Source organism: Haplochromis burtoni, unplaced genomic scaffold, assembly GCF_018398535.1.
Source record: "Haplochromis burtoni strain Fernald_Lab_line unplaced genomic scaffold, NCSU_Asbu1 Contig_4, whole genome shotgun sequence".
NCBI classification, from domain to species: domain Eukaryota; kingdom Metazoa; phylum Chordata; class Actinopteri; order Cichliformes; family Cichlidae; genus Haplochromis; species Haplochromis burtoni.
Genome location: NW_024582365.1, coordinates 1,019,050 through 1,030,914, shown reverse-complemented (window position 1 = coordinate 1,030,914; position 11,865 = coordinate 1,019,050).

Here is an 11,865-nt window from a genome sequence, read left to right as displayed (position 1 = left end):
TATATTTTTTTTTTTTTTTTTTTCACTGTGTTAATCACTGTCACAATGGTAATGAATGGGGTTATTAAAGGAACAGCTGTACAGAATAGTATAAACATAAATCGGAATTTCTGCTGGAGCAGACAACCAATTTAAGAGCACAACAGATAAATACATCTCATTTGAAATGTCACCTCATGTGCCCCTCACCCATCTTCACTTAGTCTGTTTTATGTGTGGTCTCTTATGACCAGCAATGCTAGCTGATTATAACATTAGAAGAGTTGCCTTCTCAGCAGTCAAAAGTATTATAGCTCCACTACAGTAACAGCCATGTGTCTTCCCCTCGACATTTTCATCTCCTATGCAAATACAGACCCAATGGAGCCAGTAATCATTCATCAGGAAACTGTCTCCAAATGGTAACTGCTTCTGTCCTGCTCATTTATTATTCATCACCACGGACGGGTCAGGCAGCTAGAGGCTGCACTAGTACCACATACACAGTCAGCCTCGCTCCACTATTTATCTCTCTCACTCTATTGTAATAAGGGAAAAGTCCAGTGTTCTCTTACTTAGCTCTCTGTGTCAGACAGATATTAAGCTTGCTTGGTTTACTTCTCCACTCCTGGTTTTGATTAAAAACAAAACAAAAAAAACTAACCTGCTACTGATACACTTGTTCATTACTTTGTTTAATGAGAAACTTCTGCATACACCGCGCAAAGCACACAGGGAGCGCCCATTTCAGATAAGACGAATATGCATTTAGTAGGAGCTGTGGGTGGAGTTTTCTCACAAATGTGAAAGGAGATTAGGCATGTAAGGAACACCTTCATAAGTCACTATAAAAGAAACAGTTCGATGGAAATTCATTCATATCTGTTGTCATGTGCAGTTTTTAAACCAACATCACGCAGCAGCATCAGAAATGTCAAACCAATATGTTAACTTACCAGAATAATACTGTGTCTTTCTGGTGTCTCCTCCTGATACCAGCAGAAACCTTCAGTCTGCGTGATAATAATCACTTCAAATAAATATGCTCCCTTTAATGTGACTCACGTTCATTTAGAGGTTTATCGTGCTCTGTTACGAATCCCCACTGCACACTTCATGTAAACGTATCAGACGCTGCATGCTGACCCGTGGCTGCAGTCTGTCATCGAGTAAGTCAGCGGTTTGGGCTTTGATTTTGATTTGTTTTCCTGCAAGAGCCCACACTTATAATGGATGATTTTCACATGCAGAATTCATCAAGGCTTGACACCATCCAAATGAATGGTTAAAGAAACTATTTGTTTAATGCTATGAAACTATAGATTGGCAAAACTTGACTTTACTTTGCTAATGGAATACATCCAGAAATAATATATGTTTTCTGTTTTCAAGTTGCCTGATAAGCTAAAATTTATTATAGTTGACTTTTGCCCTATAGCGACAGCTTCAGCAGGGGATGGCAGGATTTTTAGTTTTCAGCTGTGGGGGTTTTGTGAAGTTTATAGAAAGGGCCTGGGTACATCCCCTCTAGTCTGTCATCATACTTAAGTGGAGCATTGTCTAGGCCCTGCAGCTCCCCCAGATAAAACTGCCAGTGGTGCAATTTCCCCAAGACCCCTCAGGGCCCATGATTCTCTTTGTAGGTTGTCTGACAATTTGCTAAGCAGTTGAGTCGGGGACACAAGAAGAGTGAGAAGTGCAGTAGCTTCCAGAGCGTTTCCTGAATAAGAGGTTCTACAGACAGTTCTCCAAGGTTATAGGGACCCTTTAACTTCAAAATTTCACAAATTGCATGGAACATAAATTCACAGATTTCCCGTGGGAGTGCATCCTTTCACTGAGTGTCCAATGATATTTTGTCTCAAATAACTAATATAACAGTTTTAATAGCTGATAATATAATATCACTGTTATCTCACAGAGGAAATATATTTTTGGTGATCATCAGAAGAAAATAACGTCCTAAAAGGCAAAAGAAGAAAAGGATTTTGAGTCCCGCTCTATCAAGCTCTGATGCTTTCTGGGCAACCCGATTCGGTGCATCACAAGCGTTAATCACCCTGCCAAGTGTAAAATTTGCACCAAAGGAGTATGTTGGCTGTAAGCTAGAATGACATACATTTAGCATGCATGAGAGGCTTCAGTTGATGTACAACTGTACGTGGAGGGAGCCAAGTCTTGCAATGATGCTCGGCATTCTTCACTTGTCATGTTGCAGACATGATTATGAAGGAAGTGGGGATTTTTTGAGTTCATCATATCAAGCCATCTGTAATGCTGCAAAACTATCACTGTGCCATTCACAAGGACACTGGTTACTCTGGAAAGTGAAATTTATGCAAAAATCTGTTCTTGGGCTTGTAAAGAACTTTATACTGTGGTGATTTGTGTGTCTGACAGGAAGAGAGGGACAGCAAGAGACGGTCATAAAATCGCTTCTCACCCCATTTTTTTCAGTTAGCCATGGAAGTCAAATCATATTTCTAATCTTTTCACATTTTTCCTCTCACTGTGGACCATTCACAATCAACCTGTAATTGATTGTAAGAATGAAATTGCCTGTTACAATTGGGGATGGAATTGCCGGAGGGTTGGTGGTGGTGGCGGCGGTGGTGCTGGTGGTGCTGGGACTAAATAACAAGTGAGAGGACAGGATGAAAGACACTACTTTAATTCACCACAACTGATTTGATAATAAAACTCGAGCCTATTTCACAGTATAGCCAATTACGTCGTCAGTGAGCTCTGCCATCACGGGTGTTGGAGTTTTATGCCTCACAATCAACTCGGTGGCATGCTCGAAACCAGCATGTTTGCGCTTCAACGACGTGATGTGAAAATACAGATAATTAAACTGAATATACTAATTAAAAGTATTGCCTTTTCATAACCCTCTGCTATTTCCAAAGTTTTATTTTAAAGTGAACTCTCTTTACTAATTTTGCAATTCAAAACACACGAGGGCTCCAAGGTGACATGAAGTATGAGTCAATTCCTCATGTGAAGGAAGTAATTAATTAGGATGTCAAATTCAGGGAGCATCTTTGCTTTCATTTTTCTTCTTAATAGGGGAATAATTTGGAATTTGGAGAGGTGGCAGATCACATTTAATGAAGATCGACACCTGTTATTTCTCCCAGTCTCCGCCACCCACCACTGACTATGATTTAATAATGGCCGTGCCCTTTTGTAACATACATGCAGTTCCTCAGAGCTCGCAGCCACCAGGGTCATGTCCCAACAGACAGTGACGATAGGTGGGCTGCTGGGAGCCACCCTTAAGGGCAGACCTTTGTGACTGAACAGGATCGCTTTTGGGCTCAACTCATATCCTGTGTAACATCTGTCTCTCTCAGAGTGAGGCCTTCAGTTTGACAGAGATGATCGCCCTGAAAGGTTCCTCAGCGGCACTGCCCCCCCTTAAACTAATACCAGCTTTAACATACTTGGAAAGGTCAACCTTGTGTGTTTTTACCTTTCATGCCCACACCAAATTTAAGCTGCTGCCTGTATGTGGAAGGAAGATTAATTGCCCTCCACAGTCAGGTTGTACTTAATCTTGTGTCCTCAAAGTGTGGCTATGTTAGATTAGGTTGCACTAAGCCACCAAGCATTTGGTATACAGAGAGGGACATATTTAGATACACACACATATGTTAAACATACACACACATGCGCATGAATACACACGCAAGGACAGTGGCACACACAGGATCAACATGGATCAACACACAGCCAAACACACACATACACACACACACACACAGCTGCAAAACCACTAAATGTCAATCATCAATCCAGAGTAATTCACTGGAGACAGTCCCGTGCGGCGTTGTCACAGGACAGAGAATCTTAATCAAACCTGAGCTCTGTCAGTCCACCGCTCACCTGTTTTTTTTTCCTTCTTTCATACAAAATCAAATTAAATGAGTGGGAGGGATTTGTGTGTGTCTGGAGAGCTGCTGGTCTGAAACAAGAGCAACGGTTCCATAAAAAGCAAGACTAAATAATCATTGTTTGGGTGAAGCAGATTGGGCAGCTTCAAAGGGTTAAGCATGAGTGGATTAAAACGGCGGCACACATCCGTTTCCATACACTAATCCTCTTAGTGCCCACTCCTAATACGTTTTTATATCTTTCCTATCTTTCACTGAGGTGAAATATCAGATTAGTTGCTTGGCTTTCACTATATCTTATTACAACCTTATCTATCACTGGAGTAGCGAGCTTTCAATGAGGCTGGGTAGTCAATGTGCTGATTGGCCTCACTACTCCTTGTAAAAATGCAAAATTAAAGTTTTATTGTTAATGCGGTGTGAATTAGTTGATTGGTCTATCATTGTCTGATTTGCTCTGCTATTCTGCTAAGCTTGTGGTCTGTTTTGTTTAAAGTGTAACATCAGAAGTCACGTCTTTTCACAAAGGCAGTGGCAGGAAGTGGCACATACTTTTGGTGAAGCAGGTGACGAAGGTCAAGCCATGTCTTGCTCTTAGCCTCTGCAGAGTACTGTGCATCAGTTTCAACAAGATCCTCAACACCACTGCCAGTATCAAACCATGACAGAGCCTCCACCATGTTATACATCTATCATACGCTATGTATGATAGACACTCACTGTTTTACCTCTCCCCTCACTTCCATATGACCTGACCTCGATAACTTGGCATATCCCAGCCTTTTCTACCTTTTTCTCATCCTTAAGACTGACTTCCTCTCAGCGATGCGTCTATAGAACCATTTCTGATGAGCGTTCAGCAAACAGTAGATGGATAATCTGAAGGGTCAGATGCATCTCTCACGTCCTGTGTCAGGTCTTTGCTGGATTTCTTTCCCCATATTTCTTCAGCACATGACTTTCAGATGCTGTTCTTCTGAGGTAGTGTTTTAAAGCCTGTTAGTTCTTCTTTTGTCCACCACTTGTCCAGTTTTCTCAAGTATTTTGAAGGGCACAGTGCACAGCATATTTTTGATGCAAAAATACTATTTAACGCCTGACAAACGGTGTTATCCTTGGAATTTTATATCGATTCAACTAATGAAATGGGAGCGAATTATGCAACAGGCCGCTAATAACAATGTGCCTAAAATGTAATATTGGTTCTTTGCTAAGTTTTCTGTTATGTGTGAGATCTAAGAGTTTTTTTTCAATGCTTGAATGATTCATGGGTCATTTTTAAGACTCGTGAAAAACGCAAGCGAAGAAAAATAAACATTCATCAGGACCGAAATGAATGGAAAAGCAGCCGATGTCCAAACAAAAACTTTGAAAGATCTTCAGACACACTTTAAAAATTATTAGAAATTCTAATTCTTTGAAAGTGAAATATCACCAGATCAGCTCAAGACATAGTTGTGTTTCTATATTAAACGTAAATATTTTTAATATCTATTAACCAGTTGTGATGTTTTCAAAACATGCATGTTGTTGTTTATGATTGTGTATTTTTGTCATGTTAATGTCTTTCCAAACATTTTGTTTGTTTTTCTTGTGGATGAGCAGTTCCCCTAGATTACATACATTCATTAATATAAGGTCACATAAAAGGTGAGTCTCTACCTCTGCCACATGTTCACGTTTTTTCTATTCAGCACATTAAGGCCATTAATACCCAAATAGTTAAGATAATTGTTCTTAAGAACCTCTTGCCTTCATTGTTTCTTTTACTATGTAGTGGGATGGTGGTGCTTACTTTGGCAAGAGGCAGTCCTGCCCCGAGGCTATGGGGATTCCTTTCCCCCATGTGTCAGCTAATGTTTACTGAGGCCTGAGGACTGAGGTTGGATCACAGGATTTCATAATCCACTGCCCGTACAGTGGAGCAAGGGCAAAAAAATAATTCTCTTTGTGTCAACAGTTGTTTCATTCATGGGTAATTTCCCCATAGCCAGAGACGGGGATAGAAAAGAGAAAAGAAATGGAGGGAGAGAGGGAGGAGATAGCAAGAGAGATGTCCGCACTCAAGTGTCCTGCTTCCCCAGGAGCTGCTTCATGATTTGGTTGTGAAGCCTCGCTATTTGTATTCCACCTGAGTTGTTTCGTCTTATTCATGTGTTTTAACCAACTATGTATTTGAATTTATGAGAGCTATATAAGTCACGAGATGCAGATGATGTCAGCAGTTCTTAAAGAAAGGAGGGACATCTCTGGAATTGCTACTCAACAGTTTTCTTCTTGCTCTTTGGACTCTGGCTATGTTCCAAGAGGATCAATGCACTGTGGGAGTGAACGCTGAATGGCAGCAGTGGAGGTAAAACTCGCTGAGACCTGAGCGTTGACTGTGCAAGTGAAATGTTGGAAATACAATATTTTGTATGTTGCAGAGCAGCAGCGCACCCTCTTTGATGCTCGTTTATTTTCTAATTATAGTAGCAGTGCTATTCAGGTGTTTCGCTTAGAAGACTTACATTTTACAGTAATTTTAGAGCTTTTGTGATTTCAGAAGGAAAATATTGTGGAATCTTTAGCACTCAAAGGCATCTTTATCCAAAACATGTTGGTGTGGCTGACTTTTCACTGGCGTAGCCGACTGTGGTTGCTTAGATAAATGATTTGATTAGCAAATAAGAGGCAGTGCAAATTCAGAGAGGGAAAAAAACATCACTCAAAATTTGACCTCGTGCTTAGGAGTGAACAGAGACAACTCCTTGTAATCCCTCTTAACATTAATAGGCTGAAGCAAAAAAAGGGGCAACTAAATGACGTATATTTGACACTGATTACAGTGACATTTATTTTGCAGCTCAACATGTAACCAGTCACTCCCAAACACTGTCTGTAAATATTCAGTTTGTTTGTGCTTGACATCTAACAGAAATGTTTCATGCTTTTGCTGTTTTTCAAACTTTTAAAAATAGTGCATTGTTTACATCTTCGACCATTTGATTGCACCTTTCTGCTTCCTAGCCTCCAGTTCATTGCTAAGATCCTGTGCGATACCGCAGGGTACTTTTAAATTATGCACTCTGCAACTGTCACACACCAGCCATTTTTCTTACTACTGCCCACCTTATTAAGTCTTGCCCGACAACAGAGCGGCTAAAACAACTTCTTCAAACATCTCCTGTAGTCAAACTGTTAAACTTCCCCCATCAGTATGTGTTTATACTGCTGTCACAACTACAACCTGGTGCTCATCTGCTATGTTCCTCAGTGAACACAAAGGTAACAAAACCCCATGCTTTTTGTGGGCGAGCCATCACGGCCCTTTGCAGACCTCGGCATGTACATCCAACGCATACCCACGTACTTTTTCTCTCCTCAGCTTTTCCCTGTTATCGGGGCCACGCAGGACTGCAAAAGCAGGATCATCTTAAGGTGGATAAAGAAGAACTTTCCTATCATAACCCTCTGGATTAACTGGTCCCTTCTCTATGCTGATATGAAAGTGCACTGCGTTGCGGGCATAGCACATGAGTATTCCGGGCAGACTGTGCACTTTGAGTCAAAGGTGAATTGTTTAGCATTGTATCACTATGAATAGGTAACTGATAGTGTTTTGTTGGTTGACTGCTGCACTGGCAGAAGTCTGTATTCAATAGTTTCTTGTTCAACCAGCGCAAATATACATAATGAGAAAAGAACAAGTGACGGCAAGAAAATGAAAACAGTGGAATTACCACCCCTGTTCCATAAATAGCAAATATGGCGAAATAATAAAGGGGGAAATGAAATATTAAAGCAATAACAAGAAAGCAGAAAACAATAAGAAAACATTACAAACACGCAGCACCATTTGTGAACATCACTCACCTGTACTAGTTTTATTCTCGTAGTACTGCATGCGTTTATTATACTGGCAATAAAAGCGAGCATTTGATAGGGAGAAAAATACCGGCATCAGCCTCCCAGTGGTTAGTGCATGAATGAGAATTTTTCTGACAGCTGCAATATCTCCTGTTTGCCCGAAAGTAAGTACACAATAAACAAATACCGACACTTTTGTAAACCCACTCTAGAATTGTTAGAATTAAGTATTAAAGTTTTAGCTAATTTCAGTAATTGAAAAAGCAGCAGTGGATTTAGTCTATAAAAAAATCATTTAAGTAGAAATGCTAATATATGAGGGTTTTTTATTTCTTTCAATTATTGGGTTGATAAAGTGATTTGCTGTTTTTGAGTAGTGCGGGAATGTTTCGAAAAGTGCACCTCATCACCTTTAGTGTTGCTGACAAGTTGAAATACTTCACTGCACAGAGCTTAGCTGCTGGCCACTGAACCTAAACCTAACTCACTAATTAACTTAGTCTATGGTTAATTGTGCCAGTAAGTTTAGCATACGGGCATACTGTAACGCTGCTGTGAAATGAGAATCGCTGAAAGACACCTCCATGAAAACACTTTCATTGATTTGACTCCTGTGTTCTCATATGTTTCATTAACTTTTGCAAGAAACTGATTGATTTCAACTGTGTGAGATCTAGTTCAGCTGGGGGCAGTGTTAAAATTGAATTCAGGTCTCAGGCTGATAGACTCTTTGTTTACAGTATTTACTGTAAGGTGTGCATTATTACATGGGCTTGTCTGAGTGTGTATGTGCGCGCATCCAAATGTGACGCTGGATGCTGTTAAAAAACAACATGCGGGATCAACCTTTTATTGCTCAAATGAACTGACTGTCTACATAAGAGTAAAAATTTGTATCCACTTCAGTTCAATTTGTGTAAATAAGCATATGACCCCAAACATTAACTCCATTATAAGCTACTAAGAGGTTGTGAAAACAAGTCAACAACCAAGCATTACTCCATAAAACTATAAAATGCTGCTGAAGCACAGCATACAATTATCGTATATCTGAATCATAACATCCCATGCTTCAAATGATGGGCCACTATTACACTTTTAACACATTACCTCACTGTAGTAAAATGCTCAGTACAGACTATATCACATCTCAAAACCACACTGATCTCAAGGTCAAGGTCAAATTTATTTATATAGCACATTTCAAACAGCCGATGCTGCACAAAGTGCTTAACAATATAAAAGTGGTATTAAAAAGCAACAATGTAATACAATAGTAACAGTAAAAAGACAATAATATCTCCAATCTCCAGCATCAACTGGCACCAACCCTGTTTTAGTAATATGCATAAAAGTCAAAACTACAATGACTTCATTAATTGATTGCCGAAAAACTGTTTTGCCAATTTTCTTTATTTTTCTAAATAAAGTTTTAATGTTCCCTTGAAACTATTGGGGGTTCCGTTTATTTTTTATTTATTTATTGCCATTTCTCTCCTTTTTGCACTCCCCAGAAGGTTGTCAAGCTTAATGGCTTAATGTTTTACTTTTTCATCAACAATGTCCATTTATTCCCGTGTGTGTTCTGTAAGTGTCAACCTCATATTTAACGCACCAAATTAAAATGTCAGAGATGCTGTCAGATTTTTTTTCAAACTTATAAATTGCTGTGTTGATTTTATGGTTTAAATCCATTGGATTTAAAAAAAAAAAATTAAATAAATCTTCTGATGCTCTGGAGACCCCACAGTTTACTGCAGTGCATTTTGAATTTGTGCTAGTTTATCACCAACGATAACACCAAGAAAAAAAGTGAGCGAAGGATGCGAATGCAAACCAGACTCATCTCTCAGGCCTGGGCTTGGTTCCATTAGGTAAACATTACAAACGTTCAGGACCTCCAACCCTCTATGGATCAAAAGTCGGTGTGTGATGCTAAAATACAATCTGCTACCCCAGACCACTCTGTACTGAATGCACAATTAAAGTATACTAAACAGCATGAACTGCCTTTCATGTGCCATCTCAGTAATCGCACTTTGCACAGGGGGATGAGTCTCCCACGGAAGCCAATCCTTCTGTATCCCTACATTTTCTGTTACCCAGATATCTGCAAAGGGAACTGCCACCTTCCTGTAGCACCTTACACCACCTTTAACGCCAAAGGCTTTGAAGACAGCTAATTTCCATACTAATTTCTTTCTTTTCTCCCCACCCCCCTCACCATAATTCCAGACCAGGCACGAGGCAAGAAGACATGTGTTGCTTGATCTAATGGTGGGGACTAATTGCATTCTGGGATACATGCCTGGAATTCAAAATGTTCAACAAAAAAAGCATGTTGTGCAAGCAGACCACATACAACATCGAGACAATTAATAACCCTCCTTCAGGGAAGAAATTTTGGACTGTCCAGCCTCCCAGAGGACTGCACTGCTGCCTTTATTGATATCTGTGGTCAGATAGAGACAGGCCCGCCATCCTCAGGCAGCATGACTCCACTGGGGCTCCACTGTGACTGGACTGTTATGAAGCCAACTTAGCCAGCCTGCTCCAATCATAGGAGCACAAACAAGCTCCTAACCACACTGAATGCTAAGCCAGATCAGTCTCGGGGGTGGTTTGTCAGGTTTTGCAGGATAACATAGCATGAGATTATTTTTTTCTCTCTCTCGCTCCTTCTCGCTGTCTCTCTTCCTCTATTTCTATCTCTGTGTCTGTTATTTTGAATTCACATGTCTCTGAGGAGGAGAATGCCTTTTCGACACATGCTGGCACGCACACACACTCACATCCATACATAGTGGCATAGACACAAATGCGCCTGTGCGGTTACACCCACACGCATTCTCACCTCCTATCTCCCCTCGACACAAGCAGCCAAAGCGTTCAAGGTCTCCATTTATATGGTTCAGCTGTGAAATTAAGATGAGGTGTTGACAAGCTAATGTTGAAATAACAAACCTACTAATTTGCGGCTGGCCTTCTGTACCCTGTGCCATCAAATGTTCCTCAAACCCAGTATTAGGGTGCTGAAGTGTAACATGTTAAACTGGCACAATGATAGGGCAAAGTCCTCTGGTGGCACATTACGAGAAGCAATAAACATGACCCTCCTGCGTGCTACTGCATCTATCACACAGACAACATATGGGTGCCTGCAGGGGTGACTGTGCTTACCCACTGGGGTTTGCTAACAGCACTGTCATGGTCACTAAAAAGGAAATGTAATTTGATGAGAAAAATAAATGAATACTTTTCTGTCAAAAGGAAGTCAGCAATTGTTTAAGTGAGAAGTTTCTGTCTTAAGTGAAAACCACTGCAGAAGATAGAGCAAGGCAATGGTAGGCAGAGAGGATTATTTGTTAGTGTGGCCATGCTGTAGAGGGAAGTGTTCATCTGTGAATATAACCTTATTGTCGCATTTTAGAGCATGCAGTCCAGTAAGGCTAGTCGGGATTTAACGCATTACCACGGCTAAGTCAGGCACAGCAGCTCAAAACATTTTTGGATATTAGATTAGATGGACAGATTAGAGAGGAATTTAAAGCCCAACAATATGTTTTTCCCTTCTTGGCTCCCCAGGCAGTGAATGCAAAGATCAATCAACACATTTACTTAACACTGGCATATGTCACCACCTATTAAACGCAGCTAATCACAGCCACACATGCATCAATTCAGAATCACAGCCAGACCCTAGTGACCATGACGTCTCCGTTCACTGCTTCACTCTGAGGGGGTGAAAAAAGGTACGCAGCCAAACTAATTTGTCTTGACGAGAAAACAGCTGTAAACACCCCCAAGAGGGGGGGCGACGAGATAAGTGCCATGTTGTTGAGATGGTATCAGATGGCGACAACGTCCCACCCAGGCACCACACACTATTTTCAGGTGTTCTATCCACCATGTTGTGCCTATTAATCAGAGCTGACACTGAATAAACACAGTAGCACAAAGCTAATTGACCATACACCACGTGAACACATGTTCACAGATCCTGTCTATTGTCCATTCAAAGCCTTAGGTTTGTGTGTCTTTGTTGTTTTAGATAGATAGATAGATAGATAGATAGATAGATAGATAGATAGATAGATAGATAGATAGATAGATAGATAGATAGATAGATAGATAGATAGAT